The following is a 13,047-nucleotide window of genomic DNA, read 5'->3' as shown; positions in this document are numbered from 1 at the left end:
CATGCAGCAGGTAATGTTAAACGTCAGTACAATCGTTTCATCAAAACGATGACCTTGAATACCTCTTCCAAATGCGATTTGCTGTAATTTCTGACAGGGCTGACCTGCACACTTTTGCTGTACAAAAACCTTCGACTGGTGCGCATCGGACATGCAGACGGCATTGCCATGCCCACCTGAGATGAGCTCGCGCAATTTTGATGCGGACACTCTCTATATCTGTCCCCTGGAGAGTCTCAGTTTCACGAATTTTTCAGAAACATGATCATGCACCCACAACAAAACCATCTTAGATTGACGAGAGATTTGGTCGGCTTCAGTCGCGTAGTAAGAAACCACAGCGTGTCCACAAAGGTTTAGTTCAGTTGCCAGAGTGATTGTATGTATTTGTATGGCAGTCAGTCGTGTCCGACTATGACCATCAGAACAGCAGAGGAGGAAACTGAACTGAACTAGATGGGCTGGAATTTTATCAGACTGGTGAGCCCATGTTACATCCACACTCTCTCGGCCGAGAGGTCGCAAAGGCCAACTTGTCCCCAAGACTGCAGTACTCAGAGCCAGTGCAATCTGGCCTCCTTGTTTGAGAGTCATAGCCCTTCACAAAAGACTAATTAAGGTTCACTCCTTGACCATGGGAAATGTAGTCTGTTACCATTGGTCTTTCGCTGTTACGTTCGTTCGTAAATTAAAGTCTTCCACGAGTTTTATGATATATTTTATCACTTGTCTTTTTAGTCAGTGGGCATGGAGGATATGAATGGGGTCAGGGGTCGGGGGGTCGGGGGGTAATGTTTTGATCTGTTTCATTTTGTTTTTGTGCGTTTTATCCAGAATTATAATCATTAAACAGATGCACCGGTCTGAGATGTTTTATTTTCAGTAACTTTCATAAGTTAACAGTGTCCAGAGACGGACCGTACATCATGAAGTGAAATAAACTGATTCTCAATTCTATAAGTTAACTGGTCTTGGCATTATTCATATCTCATTTACACATCGAACATTACTCTGTCAGTTTATCTGTCTCTGTGTCTCTGTCTGTCTGTCTCTTTCCCCTGGCATATATACGTTGCACCTTTTAAGACAATGTTGATTGTTATAAATCAGTCCATCTGTTCGGTTGGTTGGTTGTTGTGGTTGTTTTTTGTTTGTTTGTTTTAATTATTCATTTCTGTGAGCTAGGTGCGTACAAACTACAGCAAGACAGATACCAGTTATATACCTTGTTGGTGTGTGCCCTGTGCCTTTATTTTCCCCTCCCCCCGCCTTTATTCTCCCCTACACACGCTCCCCCTCGACGAGAAAAGGGACAAAAATGTGCTGACGTTTCGACAAAAAAGATTTTCTGGCTGCACAAATAAGAACAAACACGGAGAGAATCAAGCACTGAAATTATTTGTTTCGGAGACGGTTTCTAGATTTGAAAGGAGAAAGGAGACTAGGGTGGTCTTTTTAAAGTTTTCCTTATCGATGCACCCCGAAGACATGCAATACACATTTTGTTTCATGTTCACTCTAACATTTGGGTCGAAACATTTTGTTTTGTTTAGTACCCTAGTTTTGCACTTGTCATTGTTCATCAAACTGAGTACAGTCTTGTTGTTTTTTTATTTTTGTTTTTGTTTTCTTCTATGTTTTTTACGTTCTTTCACTCCTCGTCTGTGCAGTCAAAGTTTTCCATTTCGTCACTCACACATGTTAAACAAGGCACAAAGATTTACTTACAAATTGGTAGCTTTCAAGCAAACAGAAAGCCTTTTTCAAAAACTTACAAAACCAGTTACTGCAAACACACACACACACATACACTGGCACGCGCACGCACGAAGGATCGCGCGTGCACACACACACGCAAACAAGTACGCACGCGCGCGCACACACACAAAACACTGACACACACACTGACAAACACAATGACACACAATGACACACACACACACCGACACATACACCCGAAATGAATCACAAGGACTCTTTGTAGAAATCTCACAGCCAGTGGTTCAGTCTAAGGCAGATCTTGCGATCTGGCGACACACCATCCGCCAAGCTGTCACCTCTTACACAATCCTGTCATGAGGAAAAAAAGGACCAGGAAGAAATGCCGGACCTGCCTATCCTGAATTGTCCTCATCAGCCAACAATGGGCCTGCAGCAGATGAGGACAACCCCTATCCTAAACTCCTGTCCGCGAAGCCAAGTCATGATGATGGTGATGACATGCTGGAAATCCAGCTCTACCCATGACGGTACTGTTGTCCTGCCTTGTGATGCTCAGCCGTCAACAACAGCCTGTTGTGTTTGCTCCTTTATCATATTTAGATACAATGTGAGTCTATGTAATAACCCTGTGTAGTGCGTGTGTGTGTGTGTGTTAGGTTCAGTAAAAATGACATATTTTTGACAGCAGTGTGTTCAGCGTGTATTCTTAAGAGCTGGTGTGTGTGTGTGTGTGTGTGTGTGTGTGTGTGTGTGTGTGTGTGTGTGTGTGCATGTGTGTGTGTGTGTGTGTGTGTGTGTGTGCGCGCGCGCGCGCGCGCGCGTGTGTGTGTGTATAACGGTGAGCCTGTCTGGTGCTTTGCTTCCCTTGCTACATTTGTCTTTTATTTTTATCTGGCAAACACACAACATGCCCATTAGTCAATCAATATCGTTTTGTCTGCATCTCTCTCTCTCTCTCTCTCTCTCTCTCTCTCTCTCTCTCTCTCTCTCTCTCAGAGACCGAGAGAGGGGAGAGACATAGAGTCAGAGACAGACGGGGGAGAAAGGTGAGAGAGAGAGAGAGAGAGAGAGAGAGAGAGAGAGAGAGAGCACTTAATGCTTAAAGCCAAGCCGACCACGGACACGGTAGTGGGGTGGAGAGGAAGGGAGAGGGGTGGAGTCTGCTGATTTATTGATGTGTTATATACATTTTATCAGTAAATTATATTTCTCTTCTCACTTTTGATCCGCTGTCAAGATGCAAGCTGCTTCATCACATAATACTATCCACATCTGCCTCAACACCCCTCTACCTGACCCCCCCTCACCCGCACCCCTCCCACCCACACACACACATTCATGTTATTTCCAAAAGTAACACCAGCATTAACGCTTACTCACGCATCTTCGCCGCACAAGGCCATAATATAAACGGCAATTTGAAAGATTAGTTTTTAGACCGGCATTTGAATAACGCGACAGAAGGAGAGTGACGGAGATCTTGAAGTGAAGTTTTCCATACAGATTGAGCTGAATACCAAAAGGAACGTTCCCCTATTGATTAAGTGTTTGCAAGGAGGTGCTGTAGCAGAATCCATAAGTTGTTCCATGGCCTACTTCTGATCCAGTGTTGATTAGTGATTATGGTTCGAGCCCCCGTTTCGGCATGGTGTTGTGTATTTGGAAAAGCACTTTACTCTGATTTTCCTCACTCCACCCTACTTGACTTCGTTTGGGGAAAGTTGAAACGGCGGAAGGAGAGGAAGGAAAAGGAGAAGAAGACGAAGAAGAAGATGATGTTGATAATGATGATGATGACATGTAGGGCGCAATTGATGGGATACATGCTAAAAGCGCACAGAACTGCCAGAAGGTGAACGAAATACATGTAAAGAAAGTAAAATGCAGTGCAGTTCTAGTTTTTGCAATTTAGAGAGGCGACATTAGATAAGTAAGAATATGGCAAAGCTTATTGGTCGGGATGGTAATATTTTAAGCAATCAAGCAAATATTCTGCAAGAGGTTAAAAGATTTCATGAATTTTCATTTGAGGAATCAAATGTCGAGGACTGTGAGATAGATGACCTGGGAAAGGACATACCCAAACTAAACAAAATGAAGCAAATGAACTAGAAGGCAAGGTTGCATTAGAAGAGACAGGTCATACACTGAGAAATAAAATTATGAAAAGCAACAAAAGCCCAGGAACAGACGGATTTGGTGCAGAATTTTTCAAATGCTTTTTGGGGGGAAATAGGGCCGTTTATAGTTCGGCCACTAAATGCTTATTTTGTAAAAGGGGAAACGTCTTGTGTACAAAAACAAGGAATAATAACATGCATACCAAAATGAGACAAAGATAAGACGTTTCATAAAGCATTGGAGACCTATATTACTTCTGAATGTCATATATAAAATTGGATCATCCTGCATTGCAAATCGTCTGAAGAATGTGCTGCCAAAACATATAAACGAGGATCAGACATGTTTCATGAGGCACAGATATACTGGGGATAATATTAGACTTATTTATGATATAATAGCATATTTAGATGAGAATATTTTGCTTGGATTACTATTGAATATAGACTTCGAAAAAGCCTTTGACTCTCTTGGCTGGAACTTCATGTGTAAAGTATTGAAGGCTTTTGGCTTTCAAGAGACATATGCAGATGGATAGAAACATTCTATAACAACAGTAAATCTTGTTTATTGTTATTGGTCAGATTTCTAACTGGTTTAATGTGCAGCAAGGATGTAGACAGGGTGACGCTATATCACCATATTTATTTTTTAATGTGTGTTGAAATATTGGTTATAACTTACACAGAATTTCTCTTAGCAGGTGATAAGAAGTCATTTGGGACTTGCATAGATGTATTAGATAGTTTTGGGCGAAAATCTGGTTCATATATGAACTCTAGGAAAACAAGTACAATATGGTTAGGCAGTCGTAAAAATCCCCCAGTCCGTTACATGGATCATTTGCAGATGGAATGGAACCCTGCACAAGTTAAAATATCAGGTATTTGGTTTACTAATGATTTGATAGACTGTACTCAAATAAAATACTCAGAAAGAATTGCTGATATAAAACATCTATTCAAGATTTGGATAAAGAGACAGATAACTCCAATTGGAAGAGCAGCAATATAAAAATCACTCATTCTGTCAAAATTGATACATTTGTGGATGCGATGTTTTACCGACGCCCCCCCACCCCCACCCCCCCACCCCCCTGATATTTTCTTCCAGAGTATACAGAACTTACGTTATCAATTTGTGTAGGACAGGAAAAGGAATGAAATTAGTAGAAAAACTGTACACAAACGTATAAGAAATGGAGGACTTGGACTGCTAAATTTGAAAACTTGCTGGGGCTTTGAAGCTGGCCTGGGTCAGAAAACATTATAAACAAAGCACAAATGGAAACATATTGCATTATATAACTTTCCCTTGCTTAATGATATTGATAAATATAGACCTGAGATTGTTATGACAATCACGACATCAAATAGTTTTTTGGACAGAGGTATTTCAGGCTCATAAAATATACTTCTAATCAATTTGTTCTGAAGACTCTTGCTGAACCAGTTTTCTGGAACAAGAATTTAAATAGGTAAAAAGATTATCAAGTCACAAAAGTACGTAGATAAAGGGGTACATCGGATAGCACACTATCTGAAAGAAAATGGCCACTTTATGTTATATGAAGACTTTAAGCAAACTTATCACGTCGATATTGATTTCGTTACCTTTTGTTTGGAGTTGATCGACAAATACATCATGATGCCACTTTTTACTTTATGCTTTTGTCGGCAAAATAGTATCTATATCAGTGTAAAATAAACAAAACTAATCCTATTTTGAGAGTATTTCTCAATAAGTTTAAACATAGGTATGAAATAGAAGAATATATTGCACGAATAGATTTACGGTATTCTGACTTTCAGAACATATGGATACCATATAAACCAATGTTCTTGGAGTAATCTCTTACTTCAACTCGGCAGCCTGACCGAGAACTTTAGTTGCTGATGTATACTTTTATATGTGTGTGTATTTGTATATGTTTGTGTTTCAGTACTAGCGGTTGTTGATACAAACCTTCACTGCACACTTCTCACACAGTGTTTATGTGCTGAAATAATATTTTTAGAAAACGGGGTTTTGTTTTGTTTTGTTTGTTTGTTTGTTGTTGTTGTTTTTTTATTACCACTTAATATCATATCCTCAAGGCCCCAATTTCCACTGAAAATGAAGTGTTATAACTGTATTCAGTGTATTACCCTATTTTGCGTAATCGAGTTCCACTCATACATAAAATGCCCCAGTTGTTTAAAACCTTTTTTTCTAGTCTGTTTGTCTGTCTGTAGTTTCTCCATAAATATATGTACTTACACTACCCCCTTTTTCTCCTTGTATGTAGTATTATCTTTACTTGTTCAGGTGTTGTTTTTTTCTTTTAAAAAAAAGACAAATGAATGTGACTGCTTAACACCTTGTACATGTGAACTGAATAAAAACAAGTAAAAAACAAAACAAAAAAAAAGTTCTCTGTGTGTGTGTGTGTGTGTGTGTGTGTGTGTTTCATCAACTGAATCAGATGATAAAATTGCATGGCTTGTTCGTTTGTTACAGAAAGACGAGCGGTATAATCTGAGGGGTTCATGACGGTGTTAATGAGGGATTAATACACGCACATGTGTGTGTGTGTGTGTGTGTGTGTGTGTGTGTGTGTGTGTGTGTGTGTGTGTGCGTGCTTGTGTGTGTGTGTATGTGTGTGTGTGTGCGTGCGTGCGCGCGCGCTCGTAACCAGCCGGACAATTGCACACAGAGTATTGGTACCGTGAAATATCTTTACACCAGAGAGAGGGGGGAATATTTTATTCATATTCAAGCCTTAGGCCTTATCCGTAGGGGAGAGAGACAGACAGACAGACAGACAGAGACATCGAGGCGGAGACAACGAGAGAAACGGATACAGAGGGAGACAGAAACAGAGACAGAGAGAGAGGTAGACAGAGGTACAGAAAGATAAGGACAGTCACAGACCGACAGACAGCGAGACGGAGACGGAAACAGAGACTTAAGAGAGACAGAAACACACAGACAGGGGCAGAAAGACAGACAAATATATATATACATATATATATATATATATATAGAGAGAGAGAGAGAGAGAGAGAGAGAGAGAGAGAGAGGCAAATTGTGCGATATGGAGGAAAACTAACCCTTTTCAATTGTGACGAAAGTGACATGTTTGGCTGGTAACTGCACTTTTTCACCCTTCCTTCCTCTTTTCTCAAACACGCATGGAGTGTGGGAGAGAGATGGGGGTGGGGGAGTGAGAGGGAAGATGGGTAAGGAGGTCTGAGCGAATGATAAGGGGAACTGGTAGAGGGCGAAAGAGAATGGATCACAGAGAGAGAGAGAGAGAGACAGAGAGGCAGACAGACAGACAGAGACAGAGACAGACAGACAGACAGAGACAGAGTGAGAGACCGACAGAGAGACAAGGACAAAGAGAGAGGAGGGGAGAGAGAGGTAGACAGAGGTTCAGCTAGAGAGACAGTGACAAACACAGAGGCACAGACTTACAGACAGACAGAAAACAGCAGAGAAAGAGAGATCACATGGCACTTTACAAGACATGACATGAGGATTTTTGACAATAACTTTTCTACAGCGATCTTGAAAATGAATAATTTAATGCAAATAAGTACAACGAAATACACAGCAATGACATGATAGAAGGGAAGAAAAACAAACAAGTAAACATTTCATTGACTTCCCTCTGTCCCCCATCCACCCCCCACACACACACTCACAAACACATACGCACCCCCTCCACCCACCCACAAACAGATGAGGGCGCGCGCTTTCGCCAAGGTAGAAACAGTAAGGCTTGAACATCCAATTACCCAAACGATACACTCCCTTTCTTTCTCTCCTCACTCCGATCATCACCACCACCGTCATCCTCCACCCCCTCCTCCCAACACCCACAATGTCATGACCGTAATCAATGTCATGTGAGGCAGGGGGAGAAGGGTGGAGAGGGAGGGGTAGGTGGTGGATGGAAACACGTTCTCAGCAAAGAGACGTCCATTAGGTGTAGGGCCGTGACAGCCATCAAAATACTCGTCAACCGATCGAACGAAATAGTGTTTTGTGTGCCAGGAACCAATAGCAACAGGCTCCCAGAAATGAGATAGGCACTGTAGAATAGAAAGGCCATTCTGAACCTCGACGTCTTCAATACATTATCGTGTGATAGGCTGTCGAGAGAAAAACTACAACAATAAATCCTAAAAGCTGAAAGCGAAACAAAGAAAAATACACCAAGATACAAAAGCAAGTGAGATTGATTAAATTAACGCTAACTCCCCCTACAGTTTGCCTCATTCTGTGGCAGTTGAGGAGCCACCCTTAATGATTTAATTTGATTGATAATCTGTATTGGGTGAACAAATCTTGCTGTCACGTCTCGAAAGCGGACGATGCGTACGGAGGACAAAAGATAACTCTCTCGACTGGGCTGAGGGAAGCGGGTCGCGGTGACTGTGTCCCCGGTATGGCTGTTTGGGGGCTGGCCAGTGGACGGGATGGCCAAGGTCACCAACACCTTCCGCACCATTCCTGTTGTCTGTAATTTTCTGTAATTGTACTTAGACTTTTATTTCAAATAGTGTATTGTATTGTACTGTATTACTCGTTTTGTCACAACAGATTTCTCTGTGTGAAATCCGAGCTGCTTTCCGCAGGGACAGCGCGTCGCTACACTGAGAGCGCCACCCATTTTTAGGTGTGTTTTTTTCTGCCTGCAGTTTTATTTGTTTTCCTATCGAAGTGGATTTTTCTACAGAATTTTGCCAGGGACAATCATTTTGCTGCCGTGGGTTCTTGTGCGTTCGCTAAATGCATGCTGCACAAGGGACATCGGTTTATCGTCTCATCCGAATGACTAGAGTCCAGACCACCACTCAAAGTCTAGTGGAGGTGGAGAAAATATTGGCGATTATGGGATTCGAACTAGTGCGCTCAGATTCTCTCGCTTCCTAGGCGGACGCGTTACCACGAGGCCAACACTCCACTTATCTTTAAAACAAGAAAATGTAAGAATTGATACTGTAATAAAATGTCTAAAATCACAAGTATGTGTGACGGGTCATTAACAAAATTCCTCCTCGTCCTTAACACAGAAATTACGCAACACTTATGACTCACTGCTGACATCATCGGCGGAGGACAGATGGATTCATGTGATCCGTTCAACCACTGGCAGCCATTGTGACACTGTTCACCATTGCCAGCACAGCCTGTGGACGGTCAGAACTACAAATGGCGGCACGGCGTCAGAATGTTAGTTATACATGATTGGCGGCCATACTTTGACGGCCATCCGGGCAGTGATTTCACACCCACTGTGTTTGGGGCTTGGCAGAGGAAGGCGGGGTCCAGTTATCTCCTTCGGCTATTCGAACCTTCCCTAACCCAAGGAGGAGAAAGGTGGCAGAATGGTTACGACGCTCGTCTGTCAATACAGAGAGTCCATGAGGGTCTGGGTTCGAATCCCGCTCTCGCCCTTTCTCCCAGATTTGACTGGAAAATCAAACTGAGCGTCTAGTTATTCGGATGAGACGATAAACCGAGGTCCCGTGTGCAGCACGCACTTGGAGCACTGAAAAGAACCCATGGCAACGAGAGTGTTGTCCTCTGGCAAAATTCCATAGAAGAAATTCACTCTGATAAGTGCACACATATATATGCAGGCACTCGAGGCCTGACTAAGCGCGTTGGTTTATGCTGCTGGTCAGGCATCTCTGCCTAGCAGATGTGGTGAAGCGTATATGGATTTGTCTGAACGCGGTGACGCCTCCTTTATAAACTGAAACTGAAACCAACCAAAGTCACGTACCCATACTTATACACGTGAGTGGAGTGTAGAAATTAAAAGAAAAAAAAAGAGTAAGATGTTTTTCCCAGGGACACAACACCAGGCTGAAACAGGGCCTCGAACTCTGGTCTTTGGTGAACACTGGATCAGAAGACCAACGCCTGACCGATTTCACCACGGCGCTTCCCTATTTCTTCAATAACTTTTTATTTGGTCAAAACTGAGAAACCACTGCGTGCTAGTTTGAGTTTGATCGATTCAGAAATAGGATCGTGCAAAGTGGAGTAGTATAGACAAACAGATAAACTGACAGAGACAGACAGACGGACAGGCATACATACAGAGAGACAGACACGCAGACAAAGCGAATCCAACATGGGCCCTAGTGTATCGCCTTGCAATGAGTTGAGGAATGGTGTGAATGGCAGTAGACTTGAAAAGTGAAAATGTGTGAAGATAATTATGTGTGTGTGTGCTTGCGTGCGTGCGTGCTTGCGCGCGCGCGCGGATGTATGTGTGTATATCTGTGTGAACGTGAAGTAAACAAAAAAACGTTGTCGCAAGCTGACCCCATTCTTTACCCCACCCCCAACACCACTAGTTATCCTTTCCTTTTAGGTCTCTCCCCCATCCTCATTTACCCACACCAACTCCCACCAGACAAAGGGAAAGAAAATCGCCAGGGGAAAAGAAACAGTGAAAAAGAGAACTGTGTCAGTGGGAAAAAAAAACAAACCACGATTGGCGGATGGAGGGCGGTGGCGAGGGAAAATTCTACTGAAATAGTGTGTGTGTGTGTGGGTGGGGGGGGGGGGGGGGGGGGGGGGGGGGGGGGGGGGGGGGGGGGGGGGGGGGGGGGAGGGGAAATTCTAGCGGAGGGGTTGTATTATCCAGGTGTGGTGATGATGACTTGCATTACCTGCCATCCACCGGGTCCCAGATAATTTGCCGGTGGCGGCCCTTTCCAACCGGCCTGCAGTAATAGAAAGCTGGCAGGGAAATGACTTGTCTTCTCCTTCCCCCAGTTCCCATGGCAACACAAGCTCCCTGCCACCACTACCAGCCGCCGTGAATCCTCCTCCCCCATACCCCCACCCACCTCACACACCTCCAAACGGTGTGGTGTGGTCGCTTTAGTTTGAAGACAAGAGGGGTTGGATGTCCGAGTGTGCCAGAGAGTGCGATTGGTGTGATGGTTTGGATCTGTCTGGAAGCATCGGGCCTGAATGTAGGCTGACGGTGACTGTTCGGTACAGAGAGAGAAGGAGAGTGTCGCTAGGAATATCTTGTGTGTGCTTCTGTTGCAGCAGTAGGGGGATTTTGATGAAACAACCTTTTCAGAAAAACGAAAATGTTCAGTGAAACAACATCAACAAAATTCTTTGAAATTTGAATGATTAAAAAAATAGGAAAAGTCTGTGAAATAAATTGTAATCTTTGAAGTTCTTGTATCAAGAAAAATCCGAAAAGTCCGTGAACTTTTGGAAAAGAACATGTGGAAGTTTTATGGTAAGAAGACCAGCTAAGAAGAAAGTCGAGATGTACAAATCTTTTCATTTAGTTTAGTTTCTTTTTAGATAAGAACACGATGTTAGAAAATTTGAGTGTCTCACTGGTAAACAGAAAGACGTGATTTATTTCAAAAGGACATAAAGGAATGTAAAATCTTTATAACAAGTAATTATATTACGTTATAAGATGTGGGTTGCTAGTATGGAACTCACTGTTTTAATTTATTTTCTTCTTCATCATTATCATCGCAATCATCATCTTTTTTCTTCTTGTACTTCTTGTCCTCCTCCTTATCATCATCATCATCATCATCATCATCTTCATCACCATCCTTCAGGGCATCAGGGCAGTGAATTCATATCCACTGATCAACATAGGAAGACGAGACCCAGTCCTTTCCCTCCGCCGTTTGAGCCCGTTCACACCTGGCTGGAGTGAAGCAAATCGGAGTAAACCGTTTCCCTCAAGGACACAATACCATGCCAGAACGGGGTCTCGAACCCTGATCACAGGTGAACACTGGATCAGAAGTTCAACGCCAAGCCGACTCTGCCACGACGTCTCCTGTATACCTACACACCGTAGAAGATCCAGTGGGGCACACTAACGACCCCAAATCTATCTCTGTGTTCGGTAAGGAACCATTCACTGTTTGGGAAAATGTCATCTCCGGAAAAGAAGTATGGCTACCTAAATGGCAGGATAAATAGGGGGGGTTATTCACAGTAACAGGGAACCAGACCGGTTAGTAAAAAGAATTTTATGTCTATCTACACACATGTCTATGTATGTAGTACGTATGTAGGCCTAGACAGTCCGTTGGGTTCATGCGAAAGTCAGGTTCTGCTGCTTTTTTTTTTCTTTTTTTTCTTTTTTCATCAGATGTTGTATAGCTTATATGGATCAGTAAAAACGTTTGACACTTCCTTGAAACTGAATCTATCTATCTATCTTTTTTTCCTTCTTTCTTTCTATCTACAGTGACGGACAGACAGAACCGTTATAATATGGTTGTTCCAAGTTTATTTTGTTTCATTTTGTTCATTTTAATTCATTGCTCTACAGGTTGTAACCAGGCTTTGTAGGAGATGTCCAGCTGGGGTAGAATCTAGTCCATTGTCATTTTGAATCTGTCCCGAGGAAGGATTTGGTCATTGTCATTTGAAATCTGTTGGGGGGAAAATTTGACCCCTTGTCATTCAGAATCTGTCCCGGGCTACGATTTGGCCCAAGTTTCATTTGTAATCTGTTATGGGATAGGATTTACTTCATTTGGAATATATCCTGGGTAGGATCGTAATTTTAATCTGTCATGGGGTATGATTTGACCTATTTTCATTTGACGTCTGTCCTGGGGTATGGTTCAGTTTAATTTAGAATCTGTCCTGGGGTATGGTTCAGTTTAATTTAGAATCTGTCCTGGGGTATGGTTCAGTTTATCGTTATTTAGAATCTGTCTTTGGCTGGCATTCGGTCCAGTGTCGTTATTAATCTGTCCTGTGCTAGGATTGGGTTAATTTTCATATGGAATATGTCCTTGGGTAGGATTTGGTCCATTCCTGCTTGGAATCCGTCTCCCACATTCAAACATTATAAAACGTCAAATCACCGTCTGCCAGTTCAGAGAGAAGCAGAACTGGGTAATTCACATTGTGAATCAATGTTATGAATGTAACTCTGGAGAACTTGGAGATAAGAATCTGTATGATCTGATATTCTTTTGGATGAATATCGAAGTAAATATCTGACTTCTTTTTTGCAGACGGTCAGAGTTCTCAAATTCCATACATTGTTTGATAGCGGTAGTAAATATCTCGTTTCATGAAATTGATAGTTGTCCTGTGAGGGTAAAATGCAATATTTTTCATCGCGCTTATTTGATAGGACCAACAGCTAGTTTTCATGGTAAAGTCTTTACAATAGATCACGCGGTT

The sequence above is a fragment of the Babylonia areolata genome, chromosome 3, assembly GCF_041734735.1.
Source record: "Babylonia areolata isolate BAREFJ2019XMU chromosome 3, ASM4173473v1, whole genome shotgun sequence".
Taxonomy (NCBI): Eukaryota; Metazoa; Mollusca; class Gastropoda; order Neogastropoda; family Buccinidae; genus Babylonia; species Babylonia areolata.
This window is presented reverse-complemented; position numbering follows the sequence as displayed.